This window comes from Chelonia mydas, chromosome 1 (genome assembly GCF_015237465.2).
Source record: "Chelonia mydas isolate rCheMyd1 chromosome 1, rCheMyd1.pri.v2, whole genome shotgun sequence".
NCBI lineage: Eukaryota > Metazoa > Chordata > Testudines > Cheloniidae > Chelonia > Chelonia mydas.
Window position 1 is genome coordinate 294,028,477 of NC_057849.1, and position 23,911 is coordinate 294,052,387.

General features: G+C 41.1%; 1 long non-coding RNA gene across 1 annotated transcript in view; it reads left to right on the plus strand.

The window, feature by feature from the left end:
• The first annotated feature begins 11,050 nt into the window (after positions 1-11,050).
• LOC122466287 overlaps positions 11,051-23,911 on the plus strand; it is a 93,290-nt gene continuing 80,429 nt past the window's right edge. The window contains exon 1 of the long non-coding RNA XR_006291689.1: positions 11,051-11,121. This is a non-coding gene — a long non-coding RNA (uncharacterized LOC122466287). The remainder of the gene's footprint in view (positions 11,122-23,911) is intronic.

The window sequence follows — 23,911 nt, forward strand, 5'->3', positions numbered from 1 at the left end:
TGAAATGTACAGAAAGAAGCAGTATCTGAATTTAAACAAGCAAATCAAGCCAATTGGCTTAGAATTATGATGGTTGGTTTTCTAATGCATATTCAGAGTAGGCTGAAAAGAAAGTATGAAATTTAATTGTACCATAAAGCTGTCCAGAGGAAAACATTGAATATCAAGCAGGATAACACTCTTTCAGTAGTGATAATCTCTGGGAGGTTTTTTATTTTAGGAAGTTGTTTCATTTTTAATGCTATATATCTGGACAAAAAAGGTAATTCTCAGAACCTATCCTTTGAAAAAAAAAAAAAAAAAAAGTAGCATGAGAGTGGATAATAAAATATAATGGGCCAAATTCATTCCAGGGAATGGAAACAGCAGGTTTCTGCACCTTCTCTGTATTCAGAATTTCTCTATTCAGCATATGGAATAAAGAATTAAGACGAGTGAAGGATCTCACTGAGTGCTCCTCTGTGTTCATGACAACATATGTACAACATCCTTCAAGACAGTGGCGCGAGGCCTACAGAAGTCTGTGAGTTGCAAAACATCTAGGTCCCAATTAATTACATGCAAGGCTCCTCCAGAGAATTTAAATGTCTCATGGACCTGCAATTGTGTCAACACTTTAACACATCTAGGGCTTATATAGTTCTCACTAAAACCCATCACTAATTTGTATTATATACATGCGCACAATAATTTTGTACGTCTCTTCTTTGTTCATCTTGAAGAAAAATAAAATGAATAGCTCATACATATCAAATATAGTTTTCATACACACATCACGTAGCATCCTGCATAGCCACCTAGAAGTCCTTGGATAATAATGCTTATTCTCTTCTGTAAAATGCTTTGAGAACTACGTCTGGCAAGTACTATACGTCATGATTCAAAGCTCATTTAAGTCAATGGCAAGACTCCCTTTGACTTCAGTGGGGTTTGACTCAAGCTCTGTTGGAGCTAAATATTATTATTACTTATTGCCTATGCAAAGGTGAAGACATTTCTACTGCTACTTATAAAGAACAAATAAATTAACTATCCTGAATATGCTTGTCGCATACAGTGTCAACAACAGATTTTTAATTCTCATAAGCACCACCTGAACATTATTTCTTCATTTTAATGTACAAACGAACTATGATGATTGACTATGATGACTGCTAGTAACTGAAGATGTCAAGAAGACAGGGAAGCGATGCTACCTATGTAAAATGTTGACACTGCTTCCCCTCTAAGTAGAAAGGAAGGGGAAGAGTTGTCACACCTGACTTTTTCTTCCTGATGCTCTCTGAAATGACAGACCCTGTTTTGGAGTCAGTAGCCTTATCTGATCAGCCTCTTTCTTAAGATTAAGATGATGCTCTTCCCACACCTTTTATAGCTACCTTTTTCTGTGTGACAGTACTGAGAAGAGAGTTGAAGATTATAATAGATTAATCTCATTGTTAATGCCAGAAGATCGAGCGACGTGATCGTTCCCCTCTATTTGACATTGGTGAGGCCTCATCTGGAGTACTGGGTCCAGTTTTGGGCCTCACACTACAAGAAGGATGTGGGAAAATTGGAAAGCGTCCAGCAGAGGGCAACAAAAATGATTAGGGGACTGGAACACATGACTTATGAGGAGAGGCTGAGGGAACTGGGATTGTTTAGTCTGCGGCAGAGAAGAGTGAGGGGGGATTTGTTAGCTGCTTTCAATTACCTGAAAGGGGGTTCCGAAGAGGATGGATCTAGACTGTTCTCAGTGGTAGCAGATGACAGAACAAGGAGTAATGGTCTCAAGTTGCAGTGGGGGAGGTTTAGGTTGGATATTAGGAAAAACTTTTTCACTAGGAGGGTGGTGAAACACTGGAATGCGTTACCTAGGGAGGTGGTGGAATCTCCTTCCTTAGAGGTTTTTAAGGTCAGGCTTGACAAAGCCCTGGCTGGGATGATTTAACTGGGACTTGGTCCTGCTTTGAGCAGGGGGTTGGACTAGATGACCTTCTGGGGTCCCTTCCAACCCTGATATTCTATGATTCTATGAATCTCAAAACATGAGGTTCCATTTGAAAAAGTATCTATATTTAAATAGTCACATTCTGACACACTCTGGCTCAGAAATACTGCAAGAATCACCTTCCTTGAGATTTTTCAGTGCTGGCTGAAAATAGGAAGTGCAGAGCTGCATGAAAATGACCTGGCTATTGTTGGCTGTTGTGATTTCAGAGAAAAATCTCAGACTGGAGTGTTTTGGTCTAAGTGGTTCTGAAGTAGTACAGACTTTCTCAGATAAGATATTTTTCCCCATGAGAAATGGAGTGTTTCAATTTCTAAGAAAAAAATCCATTGGGACTCATATGACTGTAGCCATCCACCTTCATCCTATATAGAGAATACATTTGAAATACAAATTTTATCTTCCCAGCTTTCTGCCAGGTCAAGGGTTATAGCAACCCTGTAGATGACTACTGAGAGCTGTGGGAGATGTTCCAAGACTGGCCTAAAGATGCATAACTTGCTGACAAAAAGAATAATTTAACCAGCACTGGTCTCAAAGCCTCTGATACAGACCTTTGTGTACTAAACATCCTTAGAATAAGAAATTCTTAACTAATATTAGTCTACATGATTTTTTTATTGGGTTCCATGATTTGAATGCATCTTCGATATTTAGAATATGTGAAGAGGTATTTAAGGATTAAACTTTCATTTTGGCCTCTTGTTTTTCAGTATGCAAGGACAGAGAACAGCCTACCTGTCAAATCTGTGAGAAATAATATCTAATTGTGAGATACCTGGGTCTTTTCACCACCAGCCTATTGCTTAAAATCCAGCACAGTGTCCAATAATATTAGTCTCCAAAAGCTGGTAGTAATGTTTTGTGGCCTGTGATAAATAAGTAAGTTGTATCAGTCTACTTCTTAGTGGGAAGATAATCACACCTGTATTAATTGAACACCAATGGCTGATTCTCAGCACAAATGCAAAATATTTTAAATGGGCCTGGAGAGCAATTCAACCCAAAAGGTAGTCCCCCCTCCTACCCCGAGCATGTTTTCTCTGAGACAAAGGATAGTTTGCAGAAGTTCCATGTCTGGAACAAAGGATAATAGGCTTCTCACTCTAGTGCTTTGCAAGAGTACTAAATATATTTTCAAAGAAAAAGTTTGATTGTATATTTTTCTTCATATGCTAAGAGGAGAAGAATACATTATTGTTGGTTTATTCTAAATCCCTTACACTTCATTTTATTTCTAGCAGGCATTAAGATTTCAGAGAAGACCTTTGTGCCCTATGTTTATCCACACATCTAAAGTCTAAAGCTACTTGGACCCTGCTCCAAAGAGCTGACAGTTTAAAAGAGACAAAATATACAAAGATTATGCAGAAGGGTAAGGGAATAGGGATACAAAAATAGAAGTGAAGTGTTCAAGGTGATGATTAGTCACATTTTCATAACATAATGTTTGAGATCACAAAGACTTTGGGGACTTTTTGTTAAGCTGTATAAACCATTTCCAAATCCCCTTGGAACTTACTATAATGAGCAAGGCTACGATTTAGTCATGGAGTCAGTGACTTCCAGCGACCTCTACAATTTCAGCCTGCAGTAATTGGGAGCTGTAGGGTCCCCCGCCACCTGCAGGGGCAGGGAGCTGCGGGGTACCCCCACTGCCTCTAGTGGCCCCTGGAGCTCCAAGCTGCCACAGGTGGTGGGGTACCCTGCAGCTCCCAGCTACTATAGGGGGAACCCCCAAGCTCCCAGCTGCTATGGGTCCCTGGAGCTGTGGGAAGCATGGGTACCCCACAGCTCCTGGTTCCTGTGGGCAGTGGGGGCACCCCACAGCTCCCAGCCACTGTGGTTGTGGGGGAACCCCTGAGGTCCCGGCCTCTGTGGGCCCCTGGATTTGTGGGTGGCAGGGGTACCCTGCATCCCCCAGCTGCTGCAGATGGCTCCGAGCCCCTGTGCAACTGCCCCCACTTCAGGCAGTGTGGGGACCTGCAGATCCCCATTTTGTCCTGGATATTTTTAGTAAAAGTCACGGACAGGTCACGGGCTTCCATGAATTTTTCTTTTTTTGCCTGTGACCTGTTCATGACTTTTACTAAAAATATCCGTGACAAAATCATAGCCTTAATCATGAGTTAGCATCCAGACAGTCTCAGCAAATCCAGCATAGTATGTTACATTATTGAACCAAGACATGTATAGGTTGGTACACCGATTCCACTTCTGAGCTCCTTTGATAACCAAGTATTGACTGGTCTCAGCACAATATAGAGAGATGGAAAGTGTTTTCGCATGCCTGGTCGTGTGCTTGATTACATTTACAATCATATTAATGCCTAGCCCTGCTGAACATGTGAAAAGATAATTATGACAATTGTGCCAGTTATTTTAAAATGACTATATGCCTATACATTTTTACATACGTTAAGGGCGTGTCTTTATCAAAGGAAAAATGTCTGTCTGTTATTCATTCATTAGCAAAATTGTGTATGCACAGTAAAATATTTGGCTTTAACTGAAAGAAGGTTCATTACACCTCCAAAATCAAAAGTGCAGAATTAGGTGGAAATTCAATTTGTGCTCTCTTTGACAGCATGCTAAAATTCTATGTTACAATAATATAGTTGGAAATTACTATGATCTAAAGTTCCCCAAGAATAGTCTTCCATTTCTGCAACAAAACACTTATTAATCTTATTAGCAGCAGGTAAAGTTGTTAGTGTAATAAACGGGAAATGACCATTTCATTTATATTATCTTCCTTTAAACGTTTGCTGAAAACTTACATCAAGATTCATTTCAAAGCATATTAATGGGGTATTGAAGGTTACATTCCTAGGCCCTCTTGCTAAGCTTCTTACTTTGTAATCTACTGTCAAGAAGATGACTGACCTTCCCTTTGATGCAATGCAAAAGTCGGAAGGTTGAGTAATAAAATTTCAGACCTCTTAGTCACGCATGAAGCCACTTATTCAGAGAGAAAAGGCTGGTGTGTGTGCTCAGCTTAAGGAATGGAGAACTTTACTGTACAGCACAGAGGTTTCTGTTTCATGAAGAAATATGGGTATGCAAATGTGGAAATAGAATGTGATGGACGTTGTGTAACTCTGAGGAAGGCAGGCAAATTATGAAGAGAAAAAGGAGGATGGGAGGACTAGTAGAAACATAAAATCAGCCTGGAGGACATGATGAAAATGATCTCTAGAACGGTGCCCACTCTTTGTAACACAGTTTGGGGGACTCATAGGGTCTGAGGTACTTTTGGATGCCCAACTAGTAGCAAGTGGCTTGCAGTGCTTTTCTTCCATGTATGCTTTTCTGCAAGAGTTTGTCCTTTTCTTTTGGATGAGACCCTTGCCACAATTTTCCATTGCTTTGGCTCTCAAAGATTAGACTACTGCAATAGGGTGCTACGTGACAAGGCCATTTGGGAATGCAAATTAGTGCAAAATGTGGCTGCCTGCCTAGTTCCACACAGTGAACACATCACTCCAGTGCTCAGGGATCTGCACCGCTGCCAGTAAGTTTCTAGTTAGAGGTCAAGGATGTGATTTTAATTTAGAACACTAAGTAGGTCAAGATTTTTAAATGGGACTAGAGGTTTTTGAGTGCCTCCATTTTTGGGTTCCCAATTTGAGACACTCTCTAGAAGCTTGATTTTTTTTTTTAAGGTGGGTGCTCAGCTCTTTTAAAAAGTCAGGTCTCTTAATGTCTTGCAAGTGCAGCACCCAAAAATTGAGGCACTCAAAATCACAGGTCAGTTTTGACCTAAATGGCTTGAGATCTGGTTGCCCAGGAACTGCCCCCTCTCCACATGAATTATTGCTACCGCTGAGAGTAGCCGAGGTGTTTGAGCTGGAGCCCTCTTGATGAGAAACAGAGGTGGTTGTCTGCAGGGCACTTGCTGTGAAGACATCTCAGGAAGTAATCCAAATGGCAGCAGAACTCTGGCACTGAAAATATGTTGGCTTTTAAGAATGAACCTCTTACACATTGTAACTAAAGTTAGTACTGTGGTTCAGTTCATATTTTACTGGTATAGGCCCAAATTTTGCCTTGGGATACATGGGTGCAAATCCCTTTGAAATAAATGAGTATTCACAGGCTAACCCAGGGCAAAATTATACCCCTGAAACTGCAATTTATGAGACACTTCAGAAGCTGTTTTATCCTTTTCTTAAAGCTGTAGGCTTCTTCAGATAGGGCAACAATTTCAGAGGGAAGCCATCAGATGTACCCTATGTAATTAGCATAAAGGAGAGGCCACTGCAGAGACAGTGCCTGAGACTATTTCAAAAAGCTCTTTGAGAATTTATTCCCCAGGAAATCTTGCAGTGGATTAAGTTACAAGCTTGTTCCCATTGAAAGGTCAAGGGAGTTTTGCTATAAGCTTTCAATGGGAACTGGATAGGGCCCACAGAGAAGGAAATGTCTCAATATTAGCTAAGGGGAAAGAAAGGAGTGAGCCTTCCTAGTCTCTAAAGACTGAGACATCAACTAGGATGTGCAATTCTATTCTGTTCTATTTTATATAGGTTCCTGGACTGTGCTCATCACAATAGTATCAGAACACGTTACTGTAATGTGTTAAGGTACGTCACTACACATCTGTCACATGTTGTTTACTCTCTTTTCTTCTGCCCAGAGGGAGAAGTGTGTGCAGTGGACTGTCTTGTTTTGATAGGGTGTAGATTATTTTTAACATAAATATACCTGTTGCTATGTGTTTCTATTAGAGAAGGCAAGGGCAAAGAAATTTAATCAAGCAGCAGTTCCTCTCCATATCAAGTGATTTTTTATACTTTACGAGTGAAATCCTGGCCCCATTGAAATCAATGGCAAAACTCCAATGGAAGGCAAGTTGACATTATTTAATGCTGCTAAAACCAAGAGATTTAGTTGTGGTGTCTGTAGAGTGGCTGTTACCCAGACTTTTACTGGCCCTCAACAACATCCTGAATTAATACAGTCCTTTTTGTAATCCCTTCACTTAGAATCAGTTGTGTGAATCCATAGGCAGCACAGGTGCTGGTGCTGGTATTGTCAGCTCCAAGCACTCAGAAATTATGATTCAGACCACAAAAATCATGAGACTGGCTTCAAAATCATGGGTTTTTAAAAATAAATGTATGGGTTTTTATTTCCCTTCTGGCTTCTGAACTTTTAGAGTACACTTGGGTCATCTTCTCAAACTTTCTCCCTCCATGAGGAGTCTAGAAACCCCTTTTTTTAAAATGAAGCCTGAAATTCTCACATCACCACATGACTCCAGGAGCTGGGACTGTAAGTAAAACCATGAGACTTTTAATAACATCATGAGAGTTGGCAGTATTGTGATGCCAATAGTTAAGGTTGCCCAACGCTTCTCATTGTAAGACTTTGTTTTCAGTTGCATATAACTACACTAACCATTTTGGCTGAAGTTTTCCATGCTGGGTTGTCTGCCCCAGTCTGAATTTGTTTGGAAATTTCAGCAAAAATGGTTCAGCCATCTCAGAGTGAGATTAAGGATTGGACCCCCTTTCCAGGGTCCCACTGAGCCCACCTGTCCCACGATCCTGGATCCTTGCTCCACTCTGTGCTGCTGTGTCAGGCTCTCAAGCCCCCCTTTCCAGCACACACAGGCATGGACATGCCCAGCTGTAGAATCTCACAGAGTCTGCAATCAGCTCTGTGTGGAAGGGCTCAGCTTGGGGAATTGCCCAGCACTCTGGTGCATACCCCTTCTGGAGCGTAAACCCAAAATTATATTGTCTTGCGCTGTATAGAGATCTATATAGCATAAGTTCATGAAATTTGCCCCCTCCCTCAATGTGGAGGAAGATCTGCACAGCTTTTTGCCTCCCCAGTTATGAATTGCACAAACTGGGTTTTGGAATAAACAAGAAACAAGTTTATTAACTACAAAAGGTAAATTTTAAGTGATTATAAGGGATAGCAAACAGAACAAAGCAAATTACTTAGCAAAATAAACAAACACGCACCCTAAGCTTAATTCACTAAAGAAACTGGTTACAAATAGTAATTTCTCACTCTAAATGTTGTTTTAGGCAAGCTGCAGAGTTTCTGCAGTTTAGAGTTCCAGGTATTTCTCTTTACAGGCTAGACCCCTGTCTCAGTCTGGGTCCCAGTCCTTTCTCCCCAGATCAGTCTTAGGTATTTAAACCCATTGTCTTTTGTCCTGCCCTCTGTGGAAAGAGAGAACAACTTTTCTCAATCTTTTTTTATGGCAGCTTTTCAAGTATTTGAAGACTGCTATCATGTCCATCCTTAATCTCCTCTTTTATAAACTAAACATACCCAGTTCCTTCAGCCTTTGCTTATGTAGCTTGCATTCCATCCTTTTGATCGTCTTTGTCACTTGTCTCTGGATCCAGTACTCCAGCTGAGACCTAACCAGTGCTGACTAGAGTGGTACCATCATGTCCCATGCCTTGCATGCTATGCCTCTGTTAATGCAACCTAAAAATGCATTTGCTTTTTTTGCAACAGCATCGCACTGTTGACTCATGTTGAGGTTGTGATCCACCACAACTCCAGATCCTTCCTAGCAATGCTGCTGCCAAGCCAGTTATCCCCCATTCTGTATTTGTGCATTTGCTTTTTCTTCCCTAAGTGTAGCACCGTGCATTTGTCTTTGTTGAATTTCATTTTGTTGTCTATAGCCCAGTTTTCCAATTTTTCAAGAACTCTTTGAATTTTAGATCTATGTGCTTGCAACCCTCCCAAACTTTTGTGTCATCTGCAAATTTGATCAGTATGCTCTCTCTTCCTACATCCAGGTTCTTAATAAAAATGTTAAATAACACTGAACCCAGAACAGATCCCTGTGGAACCCCACTCAAGACCTCCTTCCAATCTGACATCATTCCATTAATAGTTACTTGTTATTTGCGGTTGTTTAACCAATTATGTATCCACTTAATGGTAATTCTGTCGAGTCCTCATTTCGCCAGCTTACTTATCAAATGTCATTGGGACTGTGTCAAAAGCTTTGATAAAGTCCAGGTATATTATGTCCACCATATTCCCCCTATTCATCAAACCAGTTATTCCTGTCAAAGAAGGCAATCAAGCTGGTTTGGCACAATTTGTTCTTAGTAAATTCTTGCTGGCTACTAATGATTACCCCTTTATCTTTCAGGTATTCACAAATTGAATCTTTTATACATAGTTCTAGTAGCTTCCCAGGTATCAAGGTCAGACTGTCTGGTCTATAGTTCCCCGGCTCCTCCTTCTTTCCATTTATAAAGATGGGCAGTAGGTTAGCCCTTCTCCATTCTTCCGGGCCCTCTCCTGTCATCCATGCGTTTACAATCATAGAAGGACTTCAGCAGGTCATCTAGTCCAGTCCCCTGCACTAAAGGCAGGATTATGTAATAGCCTGTTCCTGACAGGTATTCCTGTCTAACCTCTTAAAAACCTCTCATGATGGAGATTCCAAAACCTCTTTAGGCACTTTGTTCCTGTACTTAACCACTCTGACGGTTAGGAAGTTTTTCCTAATGTCCAACCTAAACCTCCCTTGCTGCAATTTAAGCCCATTGCTGCTTATCCTATCATCAGAGGCTAATGAGAACAATTTTTCACCCTTGGAACTATATTTTCTGTACTTGAAAACTGTTATCATGCCCTCCCTCAGTCTTCTCTTCTCCAGACTAAACAAACCCAATTTCTTCAATCTTCCTCAGAAGTCATGTTTTCTAGACCAGTGATTTTCAACCTTTTTCATTTGTGGACCCCTAAAAATTTTGAATGGCAGTGCAGACCCCTTAGACATAGTCTGTGAACCTCCAGAGGTCTGTAGACCAAAGATTGAAAATCATTGTTCTAGAGACCTTTAATCATTTTTGTTTAATCATGCAGTTTTGGGGATGTAATAACAATTAGAACAGCAAATAGCAATGGGAGTGTAGGGTGAAAATAGTGGACTAATAGCTTAAATGTTTGGAAAGGCCAATTAGACTTCTCCTTAATCTTGGAATACCTTTCTCCAGAAAGGCTTTAATACTGTTGGGAGAGAGGGCACCTGTTATAGTATATTAACTGTTGTATTGTTATACAATTTGACTTTCTGTGAATTAGAATTGCAATTTTATTCAGTCTTTTAGGATTTTTTCCAGATGGTAGATGGCATTAAATATTATTCAGCACAATGTTTTACTAGCTCTCTTGTATTGTCATTTTTTCAGCTTTTCCACACAATTCATGAAAGTCCTAATTGAATTCCCTTTTCTAGAGGAAAAAACCATTGACATAGCATTCCTATATTATTTCATATCCAGAAAGTGGGTAGAGTTGACCCAGAAAAACCATTGGAGGTGAATTGTACTGTGCAGACAAGTGAGAGGACAAGATCCCTGCCCTAAGAAGCTTACAAGACTGATAACATAATGTATAATGACAATAGTCCAGGAAGGGTCAGGAAGTGGTGGGGGTGAAGAAGGAAGAGAAGTAGTAGAAAACAAAGGCCAAGGAATTCTGTGCATGAAAGAGTCATTATTTACAAAGAATGGCAATTGATACTTTGGGTTTTTTTCTAGGATTTATTTTTTGCTTTTTTGTATTTTTAATAATCAGGCACAAGTGAGAGAGTGCATAGCACTAGGGCTGAGATTAAAGATGAAAGGCTAACTGGAAGCCAGGACTTTTGAGGAGGGATTTGAAGGGAGAGAAACATTTTATTTTTTTCAGTCATGAACCAAGGTGGTTCAGGCATAAAACACACTTGTGCTTCATTTTAACTACTATGAGTACTTAATTTAAGACAATGCATAAATCTTTGCAGGAATTGGGAACTAAGTGGGCTGATTACTATATAATTAACTGCAAAGTTTGACTAGCAACAACCAATAACATAAAAGAAGCCAAAAAAACCCTAATAAAATTCTGACCACGAAGACATTTTTTGGAAAATGGGCGAACCCTGCTATTATACGGTTAATGCCAGCAATAGAAAGAACAGAGGGAAAATCAGTGCTTATTATTATAATCATTTAGAGATTTTTTTTTTAAGATTGCCTCAATTTATCTCATCTGGCTTCAACTCACTGTTTCCCCCTCAGAAATCATCGTTCTGTGATGTCACAAAGGAAGCACTTATTGGATTTTGGAACTGGTCTGTAGGGGGTCAGGTAAGTGGCATTATGTAATATATGACACAATTTTGGAAATGCTTTTATATATCATGTCGACTTCCGAAAGGATCTAAACATTTCTTAACAAGTTTTGGAAATGGACAGAATTATCCAAATTAGAAATCAACGGGCATCTGGCCTAAGTGTACAGGGATCAAATGAAACCCAGTCAGGAGGTAATACCAGAAATAAAAGATTTTTCTTATAGACTAAGACACTGTGTGATTTACTTTGTTACTGCACAGAATGTATCTAATAACTCAAAGGCTAGTCTCATTTCAAAATATACATCTTCCATGTGTCAAAGGTGTAAGAAAAATGAAGGCACTTTTCTTCATATTTTCTGGGATTGCCTCAAATTAAATAAATTCTTCAATATATGCCTGCATATCTAAAAATATCCATAAGTCCCATTTTCTTTCTTCTGTGTATATTTGATGAGAGGATAACAGATAAACAGGGGGATAATTTTTATGAATATATTTGAATTTAGCAGAGCCTTGTATTGCCAAATTCTGCACCATTTACAACACAAACATGGAGGAGTGATTTTTAAGAATATTTTACCCTCTGAAAAAAGCAATGTATTTACTTTGAGGAGCTGGAAATTGTATTCTGAGTTTATATGGAATTCTGTTGTTAACATTCAACTGCAAAAAGTATGTAAGATCCTGTCTCTATAGAATATATATGTATGATATATCTTGACTTTAGCAAAGCTTTTGATACGGTCTTCCACAGTATTCTTGCCAGCAAGTTAAAGAAGTATGGATTGGATGAATGGACTATAAGGTGGATAGAAACCTGGCTAGATTGTCGGGCTCAATGGGTAGGAGTTCAATCCTTGAGGGGGCCATTTAGGGATTTGGGGCAAAATTTGGGGATTGGTCCTGCTTTGAGCAGGGGGTTGGACTAGATGACCTCCTGAGGTCCCTTCCAATCCTGATATTCTATGATTCTATGAAAGGTGTTAGAATCTGGCCCATAAACTGTGATCAATGGTTCGATGTCTAGTTGGCAGCTGGTATCAAGCAGAGTGCCCCAGGGGTTGGTCCTGGGACCGGTTTTGTTCAACATCTTTATTAATGATCTGGATGATGGGATGAATTGCACCCTCAGCAAGTTTGCAGATGACACTAAGCTGGGGGGAGAGGTAGATACGCTGGAGGGAAGGGATAGGATACAGAGGGACCTAGACAAATTTTCAGCCAAAAGATATCTGATGAGGTTCAACGAGGACAAGTGCAGAGTCCTGCACTTAGGAAGGAAGAATCCCATGCACCACTACATGCTGGAGACCAACTGGCTAAGCAGCAGCTCTGCAGAAAAGGATCTGGAGATTACAGTGAATTAGAAGCTGGATATAAGTTAGCAGTGTGCCCTTGTTGCCAAGAAGGCCAATGGCGTATTGGGCTGTATTAGCAGGAGCATTGCCAGTAGATCGAGGGAAGTGATTATTCCCCTCTATTTGGCACTGGTGAGGCCACACCTGGAGTACTGTGTCCAGTTTTGGTCCCCCCACTACAGAAGGGATGTGGACAAATTGGAGAGAGTCTAGCAGAGGGAAATGAAAATGATTAGGGGGTTGGGGCACATGACTTACGAGGAGAGGCTGAGGGAACTGGGGTTATTTAGTCTGCAGAAGAGAAGAGAGAGGGGGGATTTGATAGCAGTCTTCAACTACCTGAAGGGGGGTTCCAAAGAGGATGGAGCTAGGCTGTTCTCAGTGGTGGTAGATGACAGAACAAGAAGCAATGGTCTCAAGTTGCAGCGGGGGAGGTCTAGGTTGGATATTAGGAAACACTATTTCACTAGGAGGGTGGTGAAGCACTGGAATGGGTTACTTAGGGAGGTGGTGGAATCTCCACCTTTAGAGGTTTTTAAGGCCCGGCTTGACAAAGCCCTGGCTGGGATGATTTAGTTGGTGTTAGTCCTGCTTTGAGCAGGGGATTGGATTAGAAGACCTCCTGAGGTCTCTTCCAACCCTAATATTCTATGATTCTATGAGAATAACATCTTTTATTGGGGGGATAGAGCATTGTGATTGAAATATTGTCATAGCTAGGGAAACATGGGGGAAAAATCTGCTAATTCTAATCCCATAAAACCTTGGCTTGTGGATGGGACCTAAATAAAGAGTGTATGGGATATTAGTTTGGCCTTCCGATCTTGTTTAAGTTTCTATTTAAATTTTCAGGATTATTAAAATAAACAGTGCATTTTAATGTCCAGAAGCAATATAACCCTTACCTCTGCTTTGTACAGGCAAACAGGAATTCTATACAAGTTCCCTCTCCTCTTCCTTACTCTCTCTCTCTCTAGCTGTATAGTATGTGTCTGGGTTTACACACAGAAAAAAATAGTCCCTTTCCATTTTTGCGCCTGGGCTCAAAGGCCAATTTCCATGTTCCATATACATATATATATGGAGAGACAGATTATATGGAATTCTAGTTTACGCATGTATAAAAAAACTAGTTGTGATATGTTCTAAGAGAGAGTACACAAAACAGAGCCATTACCTCTGTGAAAATGAGTCAAAATGGCTTCTAGTCACCTTTTAGACCACATGAATTTGGCTCAGCCAATCAGGGAAGAAGAATCAATATCACATTTTGAGTTTTGCGACCAATCGCAACTGATCAACACAACTGGAAATTTGAAGAAGTAACATGAAAATTAGTCACACAAGATTTGCAGTTTGCCTAGCTGCAAAGAAATATACCCCGACACCAACCAACCAAAATCCCAACCAAGAAAAATTTACTTGAAAATTTTAAAATTTTCTACAAAATTCCCTCTTTTGTACTCTCCCCTGTTATAATTTTACCTATCTGAATTTTATTATGGTTAAAATTTACTCTACCTGCCACCTTCCATCCTTATGTACTGTGTATAAGGGTCAAGCAATCCAACCTCTGCATGCAGTATAATTACAATTGTATCATGTAATCGTAATACTTCCCTGAATGTAATGTCCATTAAAGTATCTTGTTGTTGCAGTTAGTGCTTTTATTTTAGTGTACTTAGGGTGCTGTGTGTATTATACTATCCTCTGTCACACCCATTTATGCCAGGCAGTCTCAACCCCCTGTACTTTTCAAATTAAAGTGAATCCTCCCCTTGCCAGCAACTCTATTAACTGCTTTTTATTAGCCTCCCTGGTATTATATTGCTTTCACAGATCTGATGCAAAAGATTAATCTGAGACAGCTTGATATATTAATGGTAAAAAAAGGCCTGAGTACAACAATTGTGTCAGTGTTGGAATATAAATTACTATTTTCAGGGTGTTCGATCTTGGCTAGATTCAGTTGCAGTTGGCAGAATCTTGGTATATACAACCTGGATGTGTTTTCCGCTTAACCAGAGCATTTTCACTGCCATCAAATGAAGCCAATGGGGAAATACAGATGTGGCCAAGAACAGAATTTGGCCCTTTAATTTTCTAGTGGTTTAAATTTATTTTTTTGGTTGTGGAATAGCCATAAAAAATATACATTTGCATGGTTTCAGATGATCTCTGGCTTAAAAATGCCCTTAAGTGGAAAGCAGAGGTGGGGTGGGTTTGCTCACATTAATTCTAGTTCTTAATGCAGATTGGTAAATTTGGCTAATTTGAAATTTATTTTTAAACTGCTCAGAGGTTTATATTTGGAAACAGCTACTGAGCATGACATAGTAGCTACTTTCTGCAACATTTTATTATCTTGACTATGCTTATAATGGTGATTCGCTGCACTGTCACTGACATCTTTATGGCTGCAGCACCAATAGTGATGTTGGTGGAAGTATATGGGACTGACTTTAACATCTATGATATGGTAATGTGAGCCATTACAATGTCAGTGGTAGTTTATTGACATTATGGTTTAAGATTATGAGGGCATTACAATGCCACTGCAAACAAATGCTGCTGTTTTTTAAAAATAAGCAAGTGAAACACAAAAATGTGTCAAAAGACATGTAATATTAAACCCACAATAGCAAAAAATGTTTCAGTTAAGGAAGCCACTACCCCACAAGTAATCTGTGAGCACATAATTCAGCAGTGCACATAATTCAGCAGGACTGCAGGGTATTCTGCTGGAGTCTCCACATCACCAGCTAGTTGTTAAGAATGACCCAGCCCCGGTAGATTCTCATAACCAAAAAAAAATTGTGAAAGTTTTATAGAATTCAACCAAAATGTTAGGCCCTGATCCTGCAGTTGACAGTCAATTGCAAGTCAGGACCTTAGCTTATGAGCCAGGTGAGAATATTTGTGAAGTTCCAAGTATGTAAATTATAAAACAAAACCTGTATTCCCCCCCCCCCTTTTTTTTGGCTATTATAAGACAAAGAGGATGGCTGGAAGGTCGAATAAACAATCATGCAAAGCAGGCAACATTGTTTGATTAAAGACTGTCCTGGACCAAAACAAACAATCTGTGAATATCTGAACTCTAGGACTGGTCAAATTCTACACTCACACACTGATTTGAATTTCACAAATAGCCTTGATTTTTATAGGATAGGATTTGGAAAAGCATTCTGTGTTGGCCTAATTCTGCTCCCACTGAAGTCAATGAGAGCAGAGCTAGGCTAAATGATGAACATTTTGAAAATCCTGACAATAATAAACAGAATCGAAATCCCAGTTCTGAACAGCCCTAGACTTCAGATCCTGTCAGATCCAGCTCTGAATTTTGCACCTTGGATTCATTGAGTCATGCCAATCCTTTCTTTGAATCCTTCTAGTGATTCTACCTTTTCTACTGCATCAAGTTCAAGCCACTAACCCTCACTTTCAAGACCCATTTACAACTCTGCCCTTCCCTATTTATGTACCCTTATCTCTCATTGCCTCAACCCTAATTCCTTCTGCTCTGCCTTGATACCAGCATTGATGCGCTGTTTATCCACTTCTCACAACCATTTCCATGCCTTCTTTCATGCTGTATTCTGCACATGGAATTTATTTCCTGAGCAGGCCTGCAAAGCCACTGCCCCATCTATCTTCAAATCCTCATCAAGACCCACTTCTACCATAATGCTCACAACCAACCAACTAGTAATGGTGATGTAGAGAGCCAGCTGGAGAAATATGACACTTAATAAAAATGGATTTGTATGTTCTATTTGTCCATCTACCTACCTATCTCTAGGTTCTAAATGGTACATAAGGCTGTCTTATCTAAGCTGTTCCCTAGAAATAAAATTAAATAGGACAGGTTTCAGTGGTAAGTAACTTGGCTTAGGCTTTTGGGGGGAAAGTGAAGGAGGCAGGGTTGAACTAGTGTGTGTGAAGAACTACTATGTGAAAGTCAAAAAGATTAGTTTCATATTTAATTCCAAATGCTGTGAGGTTAGTGGGCATTCTTTTCTCTTAGGAAGGTAATAAGTTCCATGGCCTTGGTCCAGCTGCTGTGAAAGTAAGTATCCTGTGCTCATAAGTCTTCCCCAATTTGTTGACAGTTTCGTAGCTGCAGTATAACATAGCTGTTCTGGAAGATCATGACTGTGGAGGGATAGTCAATCTCTCAGGTATGCAGAGCCAGTCTTATACAGGGTTTTGAAAGTTAGGACAGAGACCAGGAACTGAGCTCTTTATATTCAATGGGAGCTAGTACAGAGAATAGAATGTGAGAGTGATGCTCTTACCGTGATCTATGTACCAAGCATATGTGCTGCTGAGTTATGTATCACTTGGTTTTTTTTCCATCGTGTCCAGTTTTATTTCTAGATATAATGACATGCAGAAATCAAGCTTGGAGGTTCCACACATGTGAATTACCATAGCCAGGTCTATGTCTGATGGGCTGGGGTTCAGTCTTGTGGTCAGTCACAGATGGAAGTGGGCTTTTTGCCACTGTGACTCTTCAGGTATCCAGTAGCTTTGCGTTGTCCAAAAAGATGCCAAGGCTGAGGACCAATTTAACAATCTGAGGGCAGATGCACTTAATAGTAGGAAATAATATTGAAAAGACAAGTTTTCTGAGACATTTCCCCTTTCCCATCAGAATCACCTCAGTCTTGTTTATGCTCAGCCTTAGCCATGTAGTCTTCTTCCAGGTTCACATTTTTGGCTAAGCTCTGAGAAAGCTAGACAAAGTTGCTATTTATATTTGGAGAAGGGAGGTATAGAGATGGGTGTCAGCTGTGTACGGCTGGTAACTGAGCCTGTTTTAGCTCATTAGCTCTCCCTATGGCTTCATATAGATGTTGAACCATAGAGAGAAGTGAACCATAGATGTTGAACCTGATGGGTCACTGCTAGGGAGGGTTTTGGAGATGGAGGAACAGGTGCCCATAATGCTTCTTTAGATTTGGTCTGAGAGAAAGGACTCAAGTAGTTTTAGGTCATTTCCATTCACCCCTACAGACTCACAGAAATAGGACAAGAGTATTTGTTGATGAATGGTATCAAAGCCACAGAGAGGTCTGGTAGGATGAGTATAGATGTATGTCCCTTATGTATAGACAGAAGGTTTATTCATCGGAGCAAGAAGAACTGTGTGTGAACTACACCTTGGCTTGAAGTCTGAGTGAGATTCAGGAAAATGGAAAACCTGCTTAACTGGCATTGAAGATTTTCTGCTATCTTCTTGGTTAGCTTGCTCAGAAAAGGGAAGTTAGCTGCTGGGTGGTAGTTTGAGATCTCTAACACTGAGTGTGCAGTTTTTTTTCAGTCCTGGTTGGACCATTGTATGGTTTAGGGTGAGCCCTTGGTAAATAATTTAACTATTTCTGTCAGTAGGAATCACTCCCCTTTTCCTTTCATCTGTTGCTTGTTGTCTTCTACTGTAAACTCCGTGGGGGCAGGAATTGTGTCTTCTTGGGGGTGTGTACAAACATGGCACATTCTGAGCACTATTGTAATACTACTACTAATGTTGATGATATGTAGGACAGCATGGAAGAAAGCATAGATATTCATGCTTCCATACCACCACTGGATACAGGAGACTCAAATGGGCAAAGTGCCATTGAAGTCAATGAAACTAAATTGATTTATACCAGCTGAGGATCTGCCCCAAACTTCTTAAAATTGATGATGGCAGTAGTGCTGTTAGAGTTACCAACAAGTCAGAGGAAGAAAGTTTAGGATAAGAGTAAAGTTTTTAAAAAAGTAGAAATAAAGGTCCTAGAGAGAAACCAATTGAAAGGTGCAAAGTTAATAGAGAGGAGTATAGATGTGCATCACTGCCCAGCAACCTGAAAAGAAAATTGCATCTATCTAGAGTAAGAGGATGGCAGCGATGTCTATTGGACATACAAGAAAAACATTGGTAGAGGGCTAGAAGGTACCCATATTATAGCATCTGTTCTAACAAGCCACTTGAAAAATAGCCTGAATGGAAGCCGTGTTTAAGCAGGCCACCAATGTTGCAGAAGGCAAAAGGTGAGTATGAGGAAATGGGGGATGAAAGTGAAACCAAACATAGCAGCTCGGAGGCTAGAACAGGAAACCTATGGAGTGGCATAATATAACCTTTATGTGTATGCATATGCATTGCTCTTCATGCAATGTCTTTTTTCACTCCACCTCAGCAAGAAGTAGCTAGTTATCTCGCCCACTGACCTGTGTCTATCAGCAGGATACTCTGCACAGGCAGCTGTAAAGAAACTATGCTGCAGTGAAATGCTGAAAGGGGCTGCATGCCACAATCACATAAAATACAAGAATAGAGACAGCAGCCTGTCTTTAGTGCTCAGCTGAACTTCTGCTTTTCATTTACAGTTTGTGCCCAGCTAGGGAAACCAAACAGCATGAACTCTGTGCCAGCTCACCTAGGGGACGCCAACCAGAGGCATGTCACCCTTTTATGTAACCCTTCTCCCCGGTGGAGTCGTTAGCAACAAGGGCCGGGTTCAATATCTAGGGGTTCCTCTTAACAATACAAAACAGAACTGGCTTGAGCCCCCACCCAGTAATCTGGGAAAATTAAAAAAACACCCCTGGGTGCCTCTAAGAGGGAATACTGCCCCACTTGCAAGGGGGTCGGTGTATAATAAAAGTTTTCTTTTGTTAAAAGGGAAAGGGAACCTAGCATTAATTTGGGAAAGCAGCACAACCGTAACTCAAAAGTTTGCAACCACGAGCAAACACCCACCCCACGGTGTGTTGGGCAGTGTCCTTTGCCTCAGTTTTCCACTTTGTGGTCTGAAAGTCCAATGAACACATGTGCCTTTACAATGTCCTGCCCTTTCTGTGTGCTACACCCCACTCACAGTTGGTGGCTGTTGGTCAGTGAGGACCCAGAGTTCAGAGGTGCATTCATGTATAGGGCCCTACCAATTTCACAGCCATGAAAAACATGTCATGGACCGTGAAATCAGCCCTTCCCCATGAAATCTGATATCCCCTGCTGCTGGGAGCCCAGGGATCCCCTAGCTGCTAGTCTGGACACGCTGGGGAGAGACAGGAGTTGTCCTTCCCCAGCCTGGCCACTCTTGGTGGGGAGATCAGACCCACCTCCAGAGACAGTGCAAAAACGAGGGTGGGACACCCTCACTCCTGCACTGCAGCAGCCCGGGAGCTGGGCTCCTGGCTTCCTTCCCTGCCTCCTTGTCCCCGGCTCCTGCCGCGGCTCTGGGCACTGAGCTCGGGGCTTCCTCTCCTAGCTTTTTTAATTTAAAAATCCTCTGGCCATGAAATTGATCAGAATGGACTGTGAATTTGGTAGGGCCCTATTCATGAGGGTCCACCACCATGCCTCTAAAAGGGGGTGGGGATCAAGCAATGTCTTTGTGGCTGCTGTTGTCTCTGCCACTGGCTCACTGCTGCTGCAGTTATCTCTGGTGCCACTTGCCGCTGCCTCTGTTGCTGCTTGCTACTGCTGCCATTGTTAACTCTGCCATCGCTGGCTGCTGCTGTTATCTCTGCCGTTGCCTGCTACCGCCTCTGTCACTGCTCAGCGCGGCTGCTGCTTACCACTCACTGCCGCCTCTGCAATGCCACGGTCTGAAGTTCCACCACGTAGCCCAGCTCTTAACGATTCCGCTGCTCACTGCTCGTGCAGCCTCTCCACGGGTTTTCACTACAACTCTGTCCCCACACCAGCTCTGAGGTTTAGCCCCTAAGTCTGTTCATCTGTGATGTCAGTGCTGGTAACCACTAAACCGAAACGAGGACACTCTGTTGAGTTCAATCAGCTCCGTCTTTAAACGCTGGACAGGGAAGGATCAAATATGTTTAGGACTCCTTAAGCAAAGTCCACACAACCAAGTAGGAATATCTGTCCCCTCTAACTTTCACTGGGATCCCTACCCAGTGCTTAACAAGTGAGGTTCGGTTTAGGATGACCCCTTCCACCAGAGCATGCTATGTAGGGTTCTGCTGCCCTTTACTTGTACAATAAGGATAACAACATTTTCTTACCCCTACATTCCACAATAAAAGTGAATAATAACCCCAAACCAGCCAAAATTGACCACTTTGGCAAAGCAGCTCTGTCTGTTGAACATCTAGGCAGAGTAGGAGTGTCTATTCAAATACAGTCTGCTTCTGAAGTCTTTCCCCCGAGTTTGTCACTAGATGTCATGAGAAAGCTCATTCACATCCTGCCTACATGCACAAATAAAAAGGAAGAGGAAGAGGAGGATGGATGGAGGGTATAAACAGGGCCCAATGTATTATGTACTTCTGTGGCCTCCGAAATAACTCTGGAATCTCCTTTTCTATATAAAACAAGTCTGTTGAGTTTGAGGTACCTTGAAGAGTCCCCTCCCTGACATTTTCAAAATCCCAAGATGGTCACTTTGTGGTGGTGTGATCCTGGTATACAGAAGTCATTTACATTTGGGAGTGTTGAAACATTGTTTTGCAGACAAGTTTTAGCAATTGGATTGCTAAAATGCTAAGGCTGGCTCTTTCGGTAACAGCAAAGCAAAATTCCCCTTAATGCCCTCTCAATTTGCCTCCACTTTCAGACTGGCCTGGAGAGAGCTCTGCTAGGGGTCTCCATACCTCATGCTTTCCTGGCACGTCTGCTGAGTTGCCAACAAGCATGTCAACTGTAACACTACTTTTAGTGCTCTGGATGCCTCATTACTAGAAATTGGCTGGGAGACCACTAACTCATTTCACACACCAGCAGGCCACAAAAGCCAAAATTCCCAGTAACTACCAATGTGGGTTACAATCCAGCAAGTGAACTAGAGGTGAAAGATCATTACATTCCCTTAAAGGACTCTGGTTCTTACAATTCTGATAAACAATTCTTACATAACTATTATTCTCACATGGATCAACATGCCCTAATAAATTAAAAGCCAAGAGTAAATGGTCAGTAGAGAAAAGAAAGTGGTTATCTATTTCCTCCAGCAGCAATATGGTGACCCAAGCAACCAAACAGCATGTGAGAGAAAGCCAGAGGCAGGTCTCAAGCTGTTATCATCCATCTGTGGAACTCGCTAAGGAACCTATTATTGCAACTGAAAAAAGGAATATTTTCTTCTGGGGCCTAGTAAATGCAAATGAAAAATCATCCTATTTGAAAAATCTTTTTGTTTAGGAATTTTGTATAAATACAAATAGCAAAATCCACAGAGTGAAGTAATATGTAGGGCATCACAGAAAAGGTAATAAAAATATACAACATTCTCATAGAATAAAACCATATTTTAAATTAAGTTTGGGGGTGAGATTTTTTAAAGCACCCTAGTGACTTGTACTTGTGACACTTGTGCTCCTAAATCATGTAGGCACTTTGAAAATCCCACCCTGAGAGTTTAACACAAAACCCCCAAGAAACACTCAGTTAAGGTTCCCACACCAATCTTAACTTGCTCTTGGGGCGGATGCAGCACAATAAGAATTAGAGTCAAGCCATAACATTTGTGAAGAGAAGCTCTCTGCTAGGACCAAGAGAAAAGGACCCGGGAGGTTCTTGTGGGGGAAAAGAGATTAGAAAAAGGGGAGAGAATGATTCAGCCTTTGTTTGGAGTTGGGGAGGAGAATGACAGATTTATGGATGGGATTGTTGGTATGTATCTGGGAAGACTGGTGTGTATGTGATTGATATGGGAGTAAACTGATGGATTTGGAGAATTTGTGTTGTGAAACACCCATTTTGGGATTATATGCAAGTTTTCTCAGGGTTTTTGTTGGGCATTTCTGATTATAATTAGGGCAGAGAGATTCCATATGCTGGTCAGGAGCCGTGGAACTACTCATTCAACCACCCCTCCTTGGATCCTGATCCTCTTTCCCCAAGTTGGGCCCACAGCTACAATAACTCTTGTGGGGCTATGGGGGAGAGAGAAGGCTGGGGAAAACAGGGCCTAGCTAAGTCCCCACAGAAAAGGGTTTCAAGAGTTCACTGAGGGCCTCTCGCCCTCTCCCACTGGATTGCTGTTGTTTCTTTGTCCGACGGGCCCCATCCTTTCTTGTCTGAGAGCTCCAGGGCTGCATGGCCCATTCAGTCTCCCCAGCTGTCACTTATCTGGGCAGGATTCCTTCTTCCCCCCATATGGACATCAGAGAAGTACAACTGGCAGACACTATGAAGGAATCATAGACTGTGCCCTTCGTGTGTGTAGGGGAAGGGGGGGTGTCTGCAAGAAAAGTGGGCACTATAGCCTAGATTTTTAGAAGAGCTCAGGGCCATATTTTCAGGTGCTCAGTGTCCATTTAGGTACCTAAATAAGGGTTCAGCACCCAGCTAATCTTAGGTTTTTAGAAAATCTAGCCATATGCCCACTGCTGATGGGTGCCCCTCTGTATCTGCTTTAGCCTTTGTGGTGGTGTAACACAGCCAGGCACCACACCAGGATATTCTAGGGACAAGAAGTGGACCCTAAGAAATTAAGTTTCACAGGAAAGAGCACAGGTCGGATATAGTGTTTCAGAGTCATTTTGAAAATATTGCCTTTTTAGATATACTATGATTTTTAAAGATTGATATTACTAAACTTATAGTTAGCGACAGCTTTGGGGAGAACTGTGAAATCACTTTGTTCTCATCATGATATCCCAGGGAGTATGAGCTTTCATACTTAGTAGGAGGAGCCCATCAACAGCAGTCCTAGAGGAGTGCTAGCAGGGCTTTTGGAATCTTCTTTGAAAATTTTAGTAACTATGAGCTTCCAAGACCCAGTGGGAAATTGGGAAACATACACAGAGTGGTTTATTGGCTAGTAAAAACTTTGAGGGTGGGAATTTCAAAGCCACCTACAAAATTAAAATGCCCAATTTCAATTAATTTCTAATGGGAATTGAGTTTCCAAATCCTCCATGCAACTTTGAAAAGCAATTCAACTCCATCTCCTCATTCCCTTTACCTTCCACCCCAAAGGAAAAAACCTTGATATTTCCTTGAAAGGAAAAAACCTGAAAACTTTTGAGAGAACATTTTGAAGTAAAACCACCTTTATATTCAGGCCACTATGTTAGAAATGCACAATGATTTGAACATGTTTCATGAATAAAGCTGTGAGAGCTTATCTCACATACGCACCAATCTCTTAAATGTTACTGGTTGTACCAATTTTTAAGTTATGCATTTCAATAACAATATTAATCTTTAAACCACTCATTGATATGGTTAATGGCTGGCTCGTGAGAGCATTAATAGCCTGAGGCAAAGCATGTTTGCTGTAAAGACCTCAAGAAAATACAATGGCTGCTGGTGGTGACTAATTTGCCAGGAATTATTGATGGAAAAATGTTCAAGGAGCAAGATAATCATTATTGTAAGGGAAGAAAACTTTTTCTCTTTTGAAGTTTTCGGAACAAAAGTTGTGGGAGGAACTGATTTGGTGATGGGAATTTAACTTGGAGAATCACCATGATTTCAGGGTA